Raw genomic sequence first — 17,463 nt, forward strand, 5'->3', positions numbered from 1 at the left:
CTGTCATTGTCTACTTTGGTACTTGCAAACAATTGATAAAGGCACAATCAAGAATGGCATTCTTGGTTCATAGCAACCCACCTACGTATCATAAAACTAGATCTGTATTTTACAAATAAGTCTCAATGAAAACATCCATATGAGATGAGATTGCAGCATTGCAATTACTAGAATATTAGGATGTGGGATATTGAATTCAGTCAGTAATATTCCTTAAATTTGCAGAAGCTGGATAAAAGGGAGAGCTTTTATTTTTTATTTGAAATAAATGAGACTTACTTTTAACTCTAAGCCATAGAAAAACTTTATTTTAAAAGTTGTATTTGCATTTTGACTGTTGAGAAAGCCCATGGTTAAATCAAAAATGATGTCTCCTATTTTAAAGGGGCAATGTGATTGGCTTTTAAGTAGTTATTTCAGTATGACAGTCAGCTTGTAACCATTTAAAATGGGGGTGAATACTGACTCTACCAGGCAAGAGATTGCTCTCAATGTTGTTTAGGGAATTAATTGTGCAAGTAAGTCACCTTGATGGCTCTTCAAACCTAGGGGGTTCCAGTTGATTCTGATTTTTAAAATATTCTAAGTATGGCACATAATAAATTAAAGAAAATATTTAAAGTTAACAACTAGGCAAGGTATTAATTTCAGTCTTATTTAATTCTTATCAAAAACCACACAGAAGGACCTATAAAGTTCTGTCAGCTCAGCATCACAGGAAGGTTGATATGCCTCAAAAAAAAAACCCAATATATTCAATAATCTATCTATCCAAATGGGCAGGTTAAATTCCTTATTAAATATAATCTTGTGCAAAATGAAATCTAAGTCGTAGCATCCAATGAGCTACTTTTGGCTCACACATAAAACCAAAGCATACACATTTGCTTTGAGAAAAAAAAATCATACTGATAAGAAAGTATTGAAAGTCCGTTGTTGTTCAAATAATGGAGCTGAAAAATTGACCAAAGTGTAACCAGTATATTTCAAGTCTTCAGTGAGGGTATGATGTTGAAACTTACATTGGCTCTTGTCCCATGCTGCTTTGCTGTTAGAAAAGGATAAAATAAGAACCAAGGACTAGGGGAGATTGATCAGTGGGTAAGAAAACTTTCAGTGTACACATAAAGACCAAGTTCAGATCTTCAGGACCCCAGTAAGAAGCTGAATGTGGTCATGACAACCACAATCCCAGTGCTGGGTTCAGGTTAAAGTGGAAACAGGAGGATCAGCCAAGACTTGCCATCTGTTGGCCAAGATCCAACTACAGAGAGACTATCTCAGGGCAATGAGGAGGTGAGTGAGAGAAAAGGACACCAGATGTCCCCCTTTCTTTAGTTCAACTGAAAGCATCAAGACAAGTTTGCTGAGGTTTCATAAGCATTCACCATGACTTATTTGGGTATTGTTATGATGATTTTGTGTGTGTGTGTGTGTGTGTATGTGTGTTGCTTTTTTAATGTTTTATTTTTCATTGCAGGTATGTGGGTATCAATCTATGTGAAGGTAATGTGTATATGAGTGCAGGTGCTCATAGAAGCCAGAGGAATCAAACTCCCCTGAAGCCAGAGTTGCAGACAGTTGGTAGCCACCTAACATAGATGCTGGGAATTAAACTCTGGTCCTGCAAGAGGAGTGGGGGGTTCTAATCACTAAGCCATCGCTATAGCCCCTAGCATAGCATTTCGAATGTAATGGGTACTCAATACATGCTTGAAAAATACAGGAGAAAATAAGGCAATATATCAAAACAATCTTTGTATTTATGAATGAAATAGATAAAAAGAAAAAAATAACAACAGTGAACCAGTAGTCTTTTAATCCAAAATCTACATGTTATAAAAATCCCACTTATTCCCTGTACAGGACTCCAAGAAAAAAATGAATCATAAAGTTAATGAGTTGGGACTATCTATATCTCAGTAGTTATTTAGATTCTAACTCTTAATAATCTAAATCTAACCTATTTTTTACATATAAAGCAAAAGACATCCAGAGCTATCATAGGGATGTGCAAACGAAACTAAAAAGCAAGAACACATTATGTGATGCTCAAAAGATGTGAAATAAAGACAAGCAAAGAAAGACAAAAGAAGCAGAAACCACAATGGAACTTAACATTAGACTGAGATAGCCTGAAGATCCTGGGCTGCTGGAAATGTATTCTTTTGGCATAAATAATTAACAGATGCATACACACACATGGGATACATTGGCTATGTATCCAATGCTACAGTATTTTATGTACCATTGAAGCATGTTTAATCTACATTTCTCTTAGAGTACTTTAAATAATTTTCTACAGTGTTTTATCTCAGTTCAAAAATAAGGATAAGTTATTGGTCTCTTGTAGTAGGAAGATTACAAATGAATTCATTCTGAGTTCCATGACTGACATACTCCTCGTCTGATACAATCAGCAGTCCGAATTTCAACTGATGGATAATTACTCCAAAGACTTACTTTCCTCTTACTGTTGCAACAGTTTTAAGTCCTTTCTTCTTTAAGTGGCTTACCTATTACTGGTACTGAAATGTCACATTTCCCTCCTTCACGTCTTAAATTTCATCACTACTAAGCAACTAGGAAAATATTGACAGCATAAGGAAAATAAAACACAGAGTTCCTAAGTTCTGTATTCAACAAATATATTCAGAAGTACCAAAACATACAGGTAAACTGAGCATTAAAACTTTTGGTCTCTCTCCAAACATTTAATGGCATTACAAACACCTAAACTAAAACCTTGCAGTAGGAAGTAATGAAAATATATATTTTAATTTGTGTGTGTCTGTATGTGTGTGTGCGCGCACACGCACACACGCACTTGGGTGCACGTGTGTGCATGCAGTTATGTACAGACACAGATATATGCAGAGGCTAGAAGAGGGCATCAATCCTCTGGAACTGTATTTTACAGGTGGTTGTGAGGCAACTAACATGGGTGCTAGACACTGAACTCAGATCCTGTGTAAGAACAGCAAACTGAAGGCTGGAGAGAGAGCTCAGCAGTTAAGAGCACTGACAGTTCTTCCAGAGGATGTGGGTTCAATTCCCAGCTATCATATGGTGGCTCACAATCATTTATGGTGGGATCTGATGACCTCTTTGGGTATAAAGTCAATACAGCACTCATATACATAAAATAAATAAATAAATCTTTAAAAGAAACAACAACAACAAAAAACCCACAGCAAACTCTATTAACCACTTATCCATTTCTCTAGCTTGAAGGTTCTCATTGTAAAATGTATATAATTTTTATGTGTATAATTGTATATCATATTGGAACATGGCCATTTAGGTTCACAGTATACAAAATTGGGCTATTCATTAATTCATCCATTACGTAATTAAGAAAGAGACGCTATTCTAAAATTTTTTAAAAGAGCACTGGCTAATTTCCAATAATTTCATATATTCTCATAAAAAATAGAGACCCAGTTGGCAAAATATCAATAACTGATTGGCTCATAGTTATACATTTATGTTGATCCTTAAGAACTTGTAAAATATTGGCATGTAAAGCAGCTAAATTACAAACTGGGTTTCAAACAAAAAAAGGGAGGGATCAAACTATCTTTTTATTTGTTTACTTATAGGACACTCAAAACAGTCAAAAATGTATTTATCACTTTGATTATTTTAATTCAGGGTTAACGTCTTCTAGATATAAACACAACTTTTATACTACCAAGAGTTGCATTTATTTATTTCAGTGTTGTATAATGGACTCCAAACCAAAACATCTTTACACTGAACTCACACACATGATTATTGACCTTCTGTTCTACAGCAAAACTGGTCTAAACTGTTCTAAGAAATGTACCTGGAGGAATCTTTTACAATATTATTAACAGTTAGACCTTGCGGTATCCTCACAGGTTTCTCTGATACTTACTTAAGAATATTTAATGAAATCTACCTTTAGACACTCAGTGACTGAATAGGAATAATATTAGCCTTAGAATCCATGTTTAAATCTTTGCCATGGTACAGGAATTAACACCATGTGATTAATTCACCCAGCAACTATTGACTGTTTATTATGAACAAAAGGCTCTGTGGGAGAATGAAGGGATATAAAAATGAATTACAAGGTCTTTGGTTTTGTGAGCTTGTAAAATAGCTGTTGAGACAGTAAAGATTCATACATCACTGTAATACAAGATCCTGTATGATAAATTCCAAAAAGATATATAAACAGCATTGGATGCCGCTGGAGAGAATGGAGTCATCAATTTCCATGACGAATCTGGAGACGCCTCCACAGAGTGTCATTTAGAGTTGAGAGATAATTTGGATTTTGATAAAGCTAGACAAGCTGCAGAGGATGGAACAGGGTCCATCAACCAGAGCTACCACATGGACAACTGTGCGTAGGTTGTTCAAGAGAGCTCGGCAACCCCTCACTCTACGCAGTGACATGCACAGAGGTGATCTTCGCCTGGCATGGAAAGGGTCCTCTCTGCCCTTTGATTCAAATATCACTGCAACAAGAAGAGACAATGAATCACGGCCCAAGGTGCAGGAATGCAGATAGGCAGGAATTCTGGGAGGAAAAGTGTAGAGGCCCAAATTACTCAGGATCAGAGAATCTGAGATTGCTTTACCAGCAGGGCTACATAAAGAGGATGATTGGGACCACAGGCCTGGGTACCAGGTATTTTGAAGGGTCTACACTTGGCTGTATCTAGCGAGGGGAAGGTCTTTTGCCTCACCCTGTGGCATTGTCATAAAAAGCCCTTTTGAATAAAGTTCTGGGCCATTGGGCATTGACTCAGGTCCTCCTGAAGCTATCCTATATTTCTGTCTTTCTTATCATTGGATAGGTCTATCATTCTATCTACAAGTTTTTCATCCCTCTCCCCTCAAGAGTTCACTAGGAAAGGTGGGGGTCGGGCACCCCATGGAAAAGTACACTATTTCATTGAAGAATTGATTATTCTACCTACCTCTTTAAACATAGCTTGCCATAAACTCCAATCAGGTCAGAGAATCTGTTCTCTTGACCAGAACTTTACCTTAGTTTACCTCTATTACTATTGTCATGACTTTCCAAAGAGGTAACCTCAGTATCATTTAGAAGCCAGATCATGGATCAGAGCTTGTAAACACAATTGTTATTCCTAAAGACAATTTCAAGTGCTGAGAAAACATTTTTTAAACCTTTATTGTTGGTTGTTTGACAATTTTGTATACACATAGAATGCATTCTGGTTATTATTACCCCATCTCCCATCCACCTCTATTGTGCTCTCTCCTCCCTTCAAACCCTTCTTGATTCAGGACTTGAAAAAAACATATTTTTATAAATGAGAAATAGTTCCAATATAAAATGATGACTGTTACGCTATGAGAGACATGGACTTTTAAAATGAAGTCAAAAATCGATTTTTCAGTCAGATCCCCAAAGGACCAAGAAATAATAAAATCTGAAACCTGTCTAAAGCAGTTATAAAGGGATCCTCTTCTAAAGGAGCCATTTTTACAGCACATTGTAATGAAAAAGGTACTGAACCAAGAACTAAACTGACATATTTATAGAAACAGCCCTAGAGTTTTCACATCCACATTTTTCTGCTTAAAGAGAAGCCTGCTTGGCAGGCCAGGGAGGATTAGTTAATTGAGGGGCCTAAGGTATGAGGTGAACCCATGAACGAAGCTAAGTGTGAGCGGGTCACAGTTAGGAAACATCAGAGGTTGTGGGACTCAAGGTCAGAACAGCCAGGGATACAGGTTGCTGAGCGTCACAGCTCTTAAGTATTCATCAGTGTGAAAATCCTAAGAAAGTTAATAGACTTTGAATCTATTTGAAGAATCCACTGAAGAGGAGAGGCTGGTAAAAAAAAAAAAAAAAAGATTGAGGGGTCAGAAATCATGAAGTCCACAGCAGGAGAGGAGGCAGGAGAACAGGGTAAGAAAATACATATGGCTTAAAGAAGAGTATGCTCCAAGCTCTGATGAGGGTCAAGGCCGAACTTTAAAGCTTGATCACATGGTATGTTTTAGTTAAAGGAGTAAAGTGTCCAATTTATGCAGTTTTACTAATAACCTTCACAAATCAATTTTACCCTTGACTGATTCTTTAAACAATGATTTTATGTGCTTCAGTTTTACAACATAGCCATAATTCTCTAGGTTCACAACATGTTGCATGAAAAATAAGACAGTCTACACATCCTAGATTCCATGCTAAGTATGGAAGCAGGAGGAGTGGGTTGGATGCTACTTCCCAATTTTCTCCACCGCAGACTTGTCAGAGCTAGCATAGGGAGCAAACTGAAAAGCGATTTTAAGCACCTAGCTATTTACCCTAAATAGAAACCTTTTTTTTTATCTTCCCCATAAAGTTTGATAAGAATAACTTTGGCTTTCCTATCTACAAACAGCTTAGTGAAACTGACTTGCATTTTGTGTATGAACGATTAATAAATCATAAAGCCAGAATTCAAACACAAACCCTGCAGCCTGCAGTGACAATGATCTTTCACACTGTTCTGACAAATGTACTGTAGACTGTGTAGCTAAATTATTTCTTCCCCTGGCTAAAAGCATCTACACCATTGGCACATGGCTAAGACACAGTGTCAAGCACAAAAGTGTTATCCAATAAATGTTTGGTGAATGTAGTAGGTAAAGATAGACTAGAATGCAAAATTCACTTGCCCCACATAATATGTATGTTTACAAGGTTTAAATACCTACAAATTGTTTCTTAAGCATCTAGTGCTTTTGTGTATGTACTGATACCAAAACATATGGTTGGTAATGTGACCACAATCAATGGAATTCCAGCAGGCACCAAAAGCCAGAAATGACAGGATGGAATTCTGCTCTGGCTTTGTAAAGAAACACAAATCAAATGACATCTTGATTCTGACCCACTGATAACTACGTCCGTTATGGTTTCAAGGTCTGAGACCAAATTTCAATACTTTTAATTCACTGAATTGGTGGTGGTTTGGTACAACAGTTCCAGGAAGCAATTCAGTTATCTGCAGAGGACGTCAATAGATATTGCACATTCTGCAAACCAGGGTGATCTAGGCCCATGTGAACAGCTCCTTCGCAAATCTCACCTTCTGAAGTGATTTCTTTTAAATAATTCTTCAGAGAGAGAAGAAAAAGCTTGATTGGATTCCAATGCCACTGAAATGAGAGGATCTCATGCTTCCTGCTCCCAAATTTGCAACGCAAGATAGGGAAGATTTCAAGATAATTCCATTTGTCCAATTTTTGTATTTCTTTCCTTCTTTGTTTCTTTAGGATTTAGTTTTTAGCCATTCCATGGTTAGATACAAGAAATGATTTACTTAATAGGCACCATGGTGAAGTGTATAAAAGCTTTATAGTCAAATCTAGTTTTCATTTGAGCATTGCAGTGCACGTGTTATTAGAAACCAAGATATGTTTACTATCAAACTCTCAGACTCCTGAAGAATGTAATGGGAATGAAGACATTTTGATTTCCTTCCTCAAAGTATTATGTGAAGATTAAAAATTAAGAATTTAGCTGTATGGTAGGAACTAGGCACGTGCATATATCTATGTATCTATCTATATAAATATAAACATATACATATCCATACTAGAAATAGAGAGGAATTCATTTCTGTTTATATATGATATATATACATATATATATATATATATATATATGCTGTTCATATGTGAAAATAAGCTTCTCCTAAATACATATTTGCTATGATACAAGTGTGCATATTTCTATGTGTTTATGTCTATATGTTGATAAATACAGGCCTAGATAATTTAAGTTCAGAAAGATTTTATCAGAAATTTTCCTTTTGCTTAAAATCACTTTAACATTATTTCACTAACTTGGTAGAGAATAATAATTGCCAAATGTTAACATTTGTTTTCAGATATAAATGGCATTGAATCATCATCATCATTAACTACAATGGGCAGAATGAAGTATCACAGCATTCTGACAAGCTGCATCAGTATCCACTGAACTGAAGATTTCAGGATTTTAAATAAGTTCCTCCTTTTCTGTTTGTCCCAAGAACAAAACAGCCAAAAAGGAAGTTGGTGTTTTATCATGAAGTCACAAAACCAATGAGTAATTTCACCATTAAAAAATCTATAAATATTATTCTGTCTTAGGAGCACACACTTCCTCATTTGCATGGGCTTTTATATTCCTGCCACAAGTGGAAGAAACATATGTTGTCTTAGGATGCTTATTTGTGTCACAAGTTTGGGAGTAGGAGAGGAGAATAGAGAGGTATTAAAATGAGAGAGAGAGAGAGAGAGAGAGAGACAGAAAGCAATTTCAACCAAACCCTAAATTTTATAAACAATGAAGAAATGATTCCAATGTAATGGATAAGGAAAAGACTCAGAGTAGCTGATAGAACACTACAAAATGGAAAGAATAAAATTGGGTACCAGTACCTAATTTAAATGCTTACTACATAACTATCATATCAAGGCAATGTGACAAGAGAAAAAAAGAGAGATCACAATGGACAGAACAGAGAGCCCAGCAAAAAAAACTAAAGGCAATGCAATAAAGAACAGACAGTATTGTCAACAAGGAGATGCTGAAGTAACTGGATACCACATATAAAACATCAGACCTAGATATAGACTTCGCATCCTTTGCAGAAAATTAATTTAAAATGAACAATACATTTCAAGATAAACCATCGAAAGTAAAATTGTGAGAGTACAGAAAAAAAAAATCTAGACCATCTTGGATATGGCAATGACTTTTATGATGCAACATGAAATGCAGGGTCTGTGGGAAAAAAAAATGAAAGCTAGACTTCAACCTCCTTCTCTGAAAAGACACAATGGTAAAAGAACAATAAGTGGGTGGAAATATTTCCAAAAATGCCTGTTACCTGAAAAACATATGATATAGATACATTTTAACAAGATGAATGTACTGGATGTATACATTATTTATATTCATCTCAGATATACATTATATATAAAATAGACATGAGTTATGAGAGGGGACATACAGCTAATTGTTCTCCTAGTTCTAAATCTGTCATGAATTTGTTAATTTTTTTATTTTGATAGTGGGTAAGTATGTAAAACATATTCAACACTAAAAGTAAAAAATTTAATGTGAAGCTTCCAGCTTCCACATCAAATGCCAATTCTTACTGTAACAAAGTCCATTAAGTTGTGTAGAGTTTGGGTCTATGTAATTTTCGTGTGTGTGAAGTTTTTAATTTATTTTTAAATTTTGTTTTGTTTTGTTTTTTGTTTTTTTGTTTTGTTTTGTTTTTGTTTTTGTTTTTCGAGATAGGGTTTCCCTGTGTAGCTTTGCACCTTTCCTGGAACTCACTTGGTAGCCCAGGCTGGCCTTGAACTCACAGAGATCTGCCTGCCTCTGCCTCCCGAGTGCTGGGATTAAAGGCGTGCACCACCACCACCTGACTTGTAAAGGCTTTAATAATAAAGTTTATTAGGAATAAAATACACAAAGATCCCTTAAACCTCAAAAATAAGAAAAGCCAATCAGATAAAAAAGATGGAGCCATAGTTCTGAAAAGAATGCAGCACCAGGAAAAACACTCAGACAGTAAATAGCTTATGAAAAATGGTCATTATTCTACATTATCACTGAGTGTCACATTAAAACTCAGTGTGTTAACACTACACACCTACCCGAAATAGACAAAATGTGGAACAAGTCAAGCACCAATTTGATGTGCAGAACTGAAACTTTCATTCTAAATAGGAATACAAACACCCCCTTGTAGATAATGCCACACTGTACTACAGAATTATACAAACTTACTTAAATTATACAGTCTAGCAACTGCGATTGCAGTATTAAGTAAGCAATTTGTATAGGGATGTATGTCCATACAAACATCTGCACAGAGACATTGGTAGCAACTCCATGCAAACTTCCCAAGACTTGGAAGCCAATAGGATGGCCTTCAGTGAGTTAATGGATGAATACTACTTAGTGTACACACACACACACACACACACACACACACACACACACACACAGTTGGATAATGTTCAGCACTAAAATGGAATCAGTGATCAGTGAAGAGACAGTCAATTCATACTGCTAAGTGAAAGAAGCTAATCAGAAAGGCTACTGCCTACGGGAAATAGTAAACAAACATAGTTTTCAGGGATTAGGAATATGTGAAGGTTATCATAAAAGGGTTTTTTAAGGGTTGTAACTATTTTAATGGTGAACACAAGTCGAGATACTTTTTCCCAAACCATCATTAATGCAAGTTATGTACTGTGAATAGTAAGGATGTACCAAAGTAATCAACCATTGAAACAGACTTACCATGCTGGGGGGAGGTTGATAATCGGGGGAGCATGTGAATATGTGAACAGAAAGTCTTGGTAACTCTGAAATTTGCTGCATGCCTAAAACTTCTATTAAAACTTATGTATTTAAAATGAAAGGAGAGGGAAGAGAAACGGTCAAAAATCCAGTGGTCTAAATTCCAGACTACATCCTGTCAAATTAATTTATAAACAAGTCTAAAAGTTATCAGGCTTGGACTGAGGCATGAGTCCAAACCACAGTCCTTACACTTACTCAGTATGGACCACATGCATTCTCAATGAGGTGTACGTCTTACGCAGTGTTGTTCTGATGATAAAATAATTAGAGCAAGTCAAACATCTAGTCCTAGGTGTGTGTGTGTGTGTGTGTGTGTGTGTGTGTGTGTGTGTGTGTGTGAACATTCAAAATCCAATCAATAAATTATCATGACACTGTCATATTCTCAGAACCCTCTCTAAAGTTTGGATTCCATGCAACTATTTTCTAATATTTCCTTGATACATGAAATGCAATTAACAAAAAATAAGGTGGTCAATATGGTGTTTTCAAAATGGAACAAGTTAAGAGATTTTGTTCATGAATATCCTCATAATTAATTGAATTCATGCTAGAATCATTTAATTATGATTCTGTGAAGCAAGTATTTTGGACTTATATACTAAGTTTCAAACATATATCTGCTCAAAGGTCAAATTTTAAATGGCTACACTGCAGCCAGGTAGAGAGGTCTTCTGTTTCATTATTGTTTCTTCTTCCCATATCTAATGAAATTTAGGAAACATCTTTCTTACTTCACGATAAAAGCAAATTAAAATACCTATAAAAATAGAAAATGAAATACATTCTAAGACGAAATGTTGGCCAGAAAAAAAAAATCACCTTTTTTCCTGCATTAAAAATATATATATGGGTTGGGGATTTAGCTCAGTGGTAGAGCGCTTGCCTAGCAAGCACAAGGCCCTGGGTTCAATCCTCAGCTCAAAAAAAAAAAAAAACAAAACTATATATATATATATATATATATATATATATATGTATATATATATATAAATCCTACCAAACTAGGATTTTAATGGATCGTACTATTGGGTGTACACTTCCTACATTGCTGGATAGAGCCAAGTTCCAATTCCTTTTTCTGGAGCACAGCCAAAGGAGAATTAATTTGACCATTTTCATCCATGTAACACATCTTGACAGTTCACTAATAAGCTAATAAATTCTACGGAGACTTTTATCTCTGAAAACCATCACAATGAAAGTCTCAAAACTTAACCATAAACTCTCTAAAAGAGCAGTTTATATTCCTTCCAAATTTAGAGATACAGAAACAATGAAATCAGTAAGAGAACTATAAAGTATAATTTTCTTTGAGTGTTCCTGAATATACCAGATAAATATTTGTATCAAAGCATTTGTTTTCATTAATCTCTTTATCTTACCATCCCCAAATCAGCAACTTTCAAAATGGCACAGGCACCTAGCAGATGGGCTTAAGTTAGGAATGGGGCTTTCCTATAAATTGTAGGGATAAAATCCCATAGTGTGCCTAATATAAAATTTTACTAACATTTAAGAACATTCTAGTATTTTATCCCTTCTCTATTTTGCTACAAAACTCTCTTCTTGTCTTATGTAAGGTGCCCTCTAGAGAACAGCAGTCTCAAGCCATGACTTTGAAGGGTACTAAACTAGGAAAAATACAGGACACTTTTACTATAATGAGTGGGTCACTTGCCAACGAAATTAACTATAGAAATGGGTAAAAATGTCAGAAGAATTCAGAAAGAATTTCTTTTAAAAGACAGTATCTTATGGGTCATGAATGATATAACAGTGGATACTAAGTCCTATTTTTCCATCTTCTAGGAATAATATTAAAAGAAATTAAGAGGGACACACATTCCAAAACATCCTTTATCAGAAAAATTTTACACAGTCACGGACAGAATATGATAAAATTGCAGCTACAACTTGTGGTTAAACAATGTTGAGCTAGCAGTAGTCACATAGAGAACTGTGGTGTAAAGAATACAGGCAAGCTTTGAGCCACACACTTCTAATCCTCAGCTATGCCAGATAAACTAATTCTTGCCTGGCAAGGATTTCAAACCATCAAATTCCTAAATCATCTGAGCATTTCTGAGGATCCTGAAGTATAACAGTCTATCTTAAGATGAAGGAAAACTTGTTTTCAAAACAATTTTGTGACATGTCTAACATTCTTGTTTGAGAATTTCACACTTGTGCCTCTGCCTTTCAAATAAATGTTGGGCATTTTTCTTTTGCTATTTTTAATCTATTAAGCATTCAGGACATTCCTGGTATTTATAGTTTACTAATTTATTTCCTCATGTAAGCTCAGCAAAGTTATGTCATGCAGCATGTATTTTAGATCTTGATTAATACCTATCTAGAAATTACTCAACAGGTGTCATCCATACTAGTAACTTCATCTTCAAATGTTGTTAAATATAGTGTTTGTTCAGATCCCACAAATTATTTCTATGTTTCAAGATGATTATAATCTGAAATTCACTGACAAAACATAGCTATTTCTTTGAAACCCAGAGTGGTATAGCTAGATATTTCAAAGGGGTAAGTTCATATTTTTCTTAAATATGTGTCCTCTGAACCATGCTATCTAAAATAATATTGTTATATGTTTTTTGTTTTGTTTTCTCTTTTGAAGAAAAATATTTTTTAATTCTATGACATTTAAAACAAGAAAACAATAATAGAGAAAAAAATCAATAAATACAAAACTAGGTTATCTAAACATACAAATAAAGATTAAAATATCTAGTTATGCTAACCTAGAAAAAAGGAGAGAAGGTACAAATTACCACTGTTGGATATGGAAGAGGGACTATCAATATTGATCCAATGATTATTAGGAGGATAATAAATAACATGAGCAGCACTGTGCAATTGTTGTTATATTCTTTTATATACATAGAATTGCTGCCATTTTACAAGGTACTTTATAGTTCATAACATTTAATAGACGACATCTATGGTGACTTTTTCTTTATTATAAGAAAAGCAATAGAGAATAACAAAAAAAGTGTATTAGCATTATCTAAAATTCTGGTCATTATTAAAATGATTTAAAATTTTAGTTTTATCTACTTCATACCCATATTTCATACATTTACATTCTCTATGACTTATATAACATAACACAGAGGAAAATGGCTTGGTTTTGTTTTTTAACATTTTTCCCTAAGAGCCAGTCTTCCACAAGGACCTCAAAATTTCTTCCTGTATCATTCCTTTTAGGAATTACACCATCACTGAAGTCCTTGTTGCCATGGATCTTCTTCTTTCTCTACTGCTACGTTTTCTTTTTTAAAAAGATGTATTTATTTTTATTTCATGTGTATGAATATTTTGCTTGCATCTATGCCCATGCACCCTGTGTATGTGAAACCCATGGAGGCCAGAAGAAGTTGTCAAAATCCCAAGGAACTGGACTTACAAACAGTTGCAAGCTACAACTGGGTTCTTGGGTATGGAACCCAAATCCTGTACAAGAACAGCAAGTACTCATAACCTGAGCCATCTCTCCAGTCCCAACTGCTACCATCTTCTCTTCTTTGTTCATTTACCCTCATCCCAGCTGTTTCTTGAGCATCTTTTCTTTTCTTCAATAGGATACCCTAAAAATGATATGTGGCTCAATGGGAACCATACTGGCCATTACTTCTTAATAGACTATCTCTCTATGAAAGGATCCTCTTGTATTGGTTAGGAATGCCCATCTGATTACCAAAGCTGACTTCTTATTCCAGCCTATGAGCCACACTAATAGCATGTAGTATGTGACAGCATTTGCTACATTCTATTCAACTCATTTTATTCAGTATTATTTACAGTAAACACTATAGCTTAAACTGCAACATTGACCCTGAGTATTAACGAGATACACCTGTGGTCCACTGTCTCAGTGAGCACTCTCTCTCATCATTCTTCCTTTCCTGACTCCTACCTCATAAATATTAATATTCCCCATCACAAACCTTTTCCCTGTTGAATTTACACAGGTCTCCTGCAAGCTTTCCTCCTTGCTATCCACCACCTGTGGATGAGGCCTAGACTAACCACTGGCTTCCTTGGATAGGAGCTCAAGGTAACAGTCTAGTTACTCCCTGCTTTATGTTCCAGTGGGTGTCAAATTCTACATGTCAAAATATCGATGCATCATTTTTCCTTCCACCTGCTAGCCTAGTTTCTTTCTTGGAAATCCTCACCTTGTGCATTTGGCCAAAAAACAAAACCTAACCGAAGCATTTGAAAAAAACAAAAACAAAAACAAAACAAAACAAACAAACAAACAAAAACTTCCTTTCTTTGCCATCTTCCATACCCAGGTGGAGTCTAACATACATTGTATTATCTTCACGTTGCACTTGCAAGGGACTTTAAACATTTGTATCAGATATTGATATATCCAAGCATTATAAGTCATCCAGTTTATCCTCCACTGGTTTGAAACTTCAATGTAAAATCTTTACATGGCCCGCATGTGGCTAGGTTCTGCCTTCCCCTTCAGACGTCTCTAGTTATGCTTGAACCACAGAGTTCTTTCTGGAACCCATCAAGATCTTTATCTCGGGTTCTTTTATTCTTCCCTTGCAATTCTGTTGCTGTTGTGTACTTACATTCCAACTCTGATCTTCATAAGGACCTCAATCAAATGCACCTCTACCTGCTACTTTAAGGCTCCTGGCAATCAGTGGCTAAACATGAATTACCTGGCTGTTATGAAAATGGATCAATACATTGCAGTTTCACATCTCCAGAAATTCTAGTATTAAGTGCTTAAAATGAGTCTACAATGGCCACAGAGCATGAAATGTAAAGCCAGACAATCTAGTACTAGAGGGTTTTGTCCTAACTCTTTGTTGTTGTTGTTGCTACTGAACACAAACTTCAACCAAGGTCACAAAAGAAAGGATCTGTAAGATGTGGTGGCAGCCCTTCTGTGAGCAAGGATGGTATGCTAAAACTGAGGTGGAGCCTTGGGTTGCACAATCACAGTCAGCAGCATTCAGACTGGAGCAGATGCCTGACCCATAAGCCTAGTCATGCTGCCATAACCGTCTCTTTCCCTTTCTGGTCTCGGCTCTAGTCTGGGTTGTGAACTCATTATTTACCCAGGAACAATAAAACTCTAAAGAACAGTGACAAAAATAGTCGAGCCATAAATTACATTTGTTTCATGGCTTTTCTTCTGAATGAATATTGGGAACTCATGCCAAAGTCAGATTTGAAGTGCAACCAAATCAGAAAGAAATGATCCAAGCTATTCTCATTCAAAACCAACTAGGACTCCAACAAACACTTTCTAGAGGGAGGAAACCACAGTTTTCAGAGTGTCATGACTTTACAGTCTTTGGGTTTCTTTTTATCATCAGAAGCAGGGGGACTGAGACAGCGTGCATACCAGCAGGTGCATGGCAGGGCTAACAAGAACAATCAGGAAGCCATAAAAAAGTAACAGAGTCTTCTGCAGACATGTAAAAATGCTAGGTGAAGATACTTCAGATAAACAGCAGAGGACTGCCTCTCTAATTTTGAGCTTTGGAGATTTTTTTCTCCCCAGTAATCAAGTCTGAACTTATCTGGATATCAGATCCTTAAAAAGCAGCATAAAATCAAGATAGCAGAGTAGATGGAAAGCTCTGGACCAGTGGGTCTCAACCGATGGGTCATGACCCTTGGGAGTCAAATAACCTTTTCACAGGGGTCACCTAAGGCCCTTGAAAAACACAGGTATTTACATTATAATTCATGAAAGTAGCAAAATTACAGTTACAAAGTAACATCAAAAAGAGTTTTATGGTTGCGGGTCAGGACAGCATGAGGATCTCTATGAAAGGGCCACAGCATTAGGAAGGTTGAGAACCACTGCTCTAAACTTAAAACCCTTTATGGTGTCTACTACTTGGTTAAACTAAAGAAAGCAAAATCAAGTTTTTGGATTAAAAAGACATATGCATGCGTCTCAGGGACTAATAAATTGGTCGAGTGAAAGCCCTCACAATATTTTAGCAGGTGTTAATCTGTTACTATGTTACCTATAATATTTATAATGAAATCATGGTGTATTTGCATATTATGTTAATTAGTGTATATATAGGCACTAATTTTAATATATATACATATATATATATGTATATATATATAAGAAACATTCAATTAAGGTTTATTGTGCAACTGAGAAAGCCCAGGCAGTTTACATATTTTTCCAACATCCCACAAACTCTGACATAGCAGGGCCTGTATTTACTCTATTTTAACATGCCAGCAGTAAAACTTTACAAAGCGAACGTAATTAATTTCCACAGAGTAACATGTATGTTGTGAGTGATTCGATCAGGAAATACCCACAAAGCTTAAGTCTTTTATAGAGACCTTATCTTTTATGGTGATTTTTTTCTTAAATAACAACAGCTGTAGATAATGACATTTTAATTGTTTTTTTGTTTTGTTTTGTTTTGTCTTGTTTTGTTTTGTTTGAGGAGGGAGCTTTCATGTTATAAGCAGCCTAGTTAAACAATCTTGAAATATAAAATTTTTATAACATTGGACTTCAGTCTTTTGACATTTAAGTGAAGCAGGTCAGCAGGTGTAAGAGTTCCATGAGTTTTTCAAATTCGACCAAATCTATGACAGGGATTCATTAGGACATTCAAAATGCCTATGTTGTGCTAACACGAGAATTCTCTGACACAATCTTACTTGGAGTCTTGGGCTGTTATTCAGGTTCCTAACTGTCTGGCATGTCCTCACTAGAGGAATTCTGTGTTAAGTTCATCCCAGAAAAGTAAGTTGTGGCCTTGTGATTGGAGTTTGTTTGTTTAACTAGGCAGCCTATCAATCTATGGTCTTATTTATAAATGTGAAACTTTGCTAGTTAGGAAAGGGGAGACATGGCTGAAGCGAGGGGCCTCCAGACTGAGGGCTTTCTGGAAGCTACTGGGAATCTCATCTCAGAATCTCACACTGCTCTGAGGGATACATGCTACCGCAAGCCTTCAGAGCTCTTTGCCCATGGTGGCAAGAATCCATGGGCTCACACTGAACTTCGTGATGAACAAATACAATACTTATATTTTAAATAATGTGCATGGCTAGTTCTATTCTTC

The 17,463-nt window shown here is 35.8% G+C and overlaps 1 protein-coding gene across 1 annotated transcript in view; it reads right to left on the reverse strand.

The window, feature by feature from the left end:
• The window catches only part of Nav3 (neuron navigator 3), a 762,474-nt gene that overhangs the window by 219,921 nt on the left and 525,090 nt on the right, over window positions 1-17,463 (reverse strand). The window lies entirely within an intron of this gene.

This window comes from Onychomys torridus, chromosome 20 (assembly GCF_903995425.1).
Source record: "Onychomys torridus chromosome 20, mOncTor1.1, whole genome shotgun sequence".
NCBI classification, from domain to species: domain Eukaryota; kingdom Metazoa; phylum Chordata; class Mammalia; order Rodentia; family Cricetidae; genus Onychomys; species Onychomys torridus.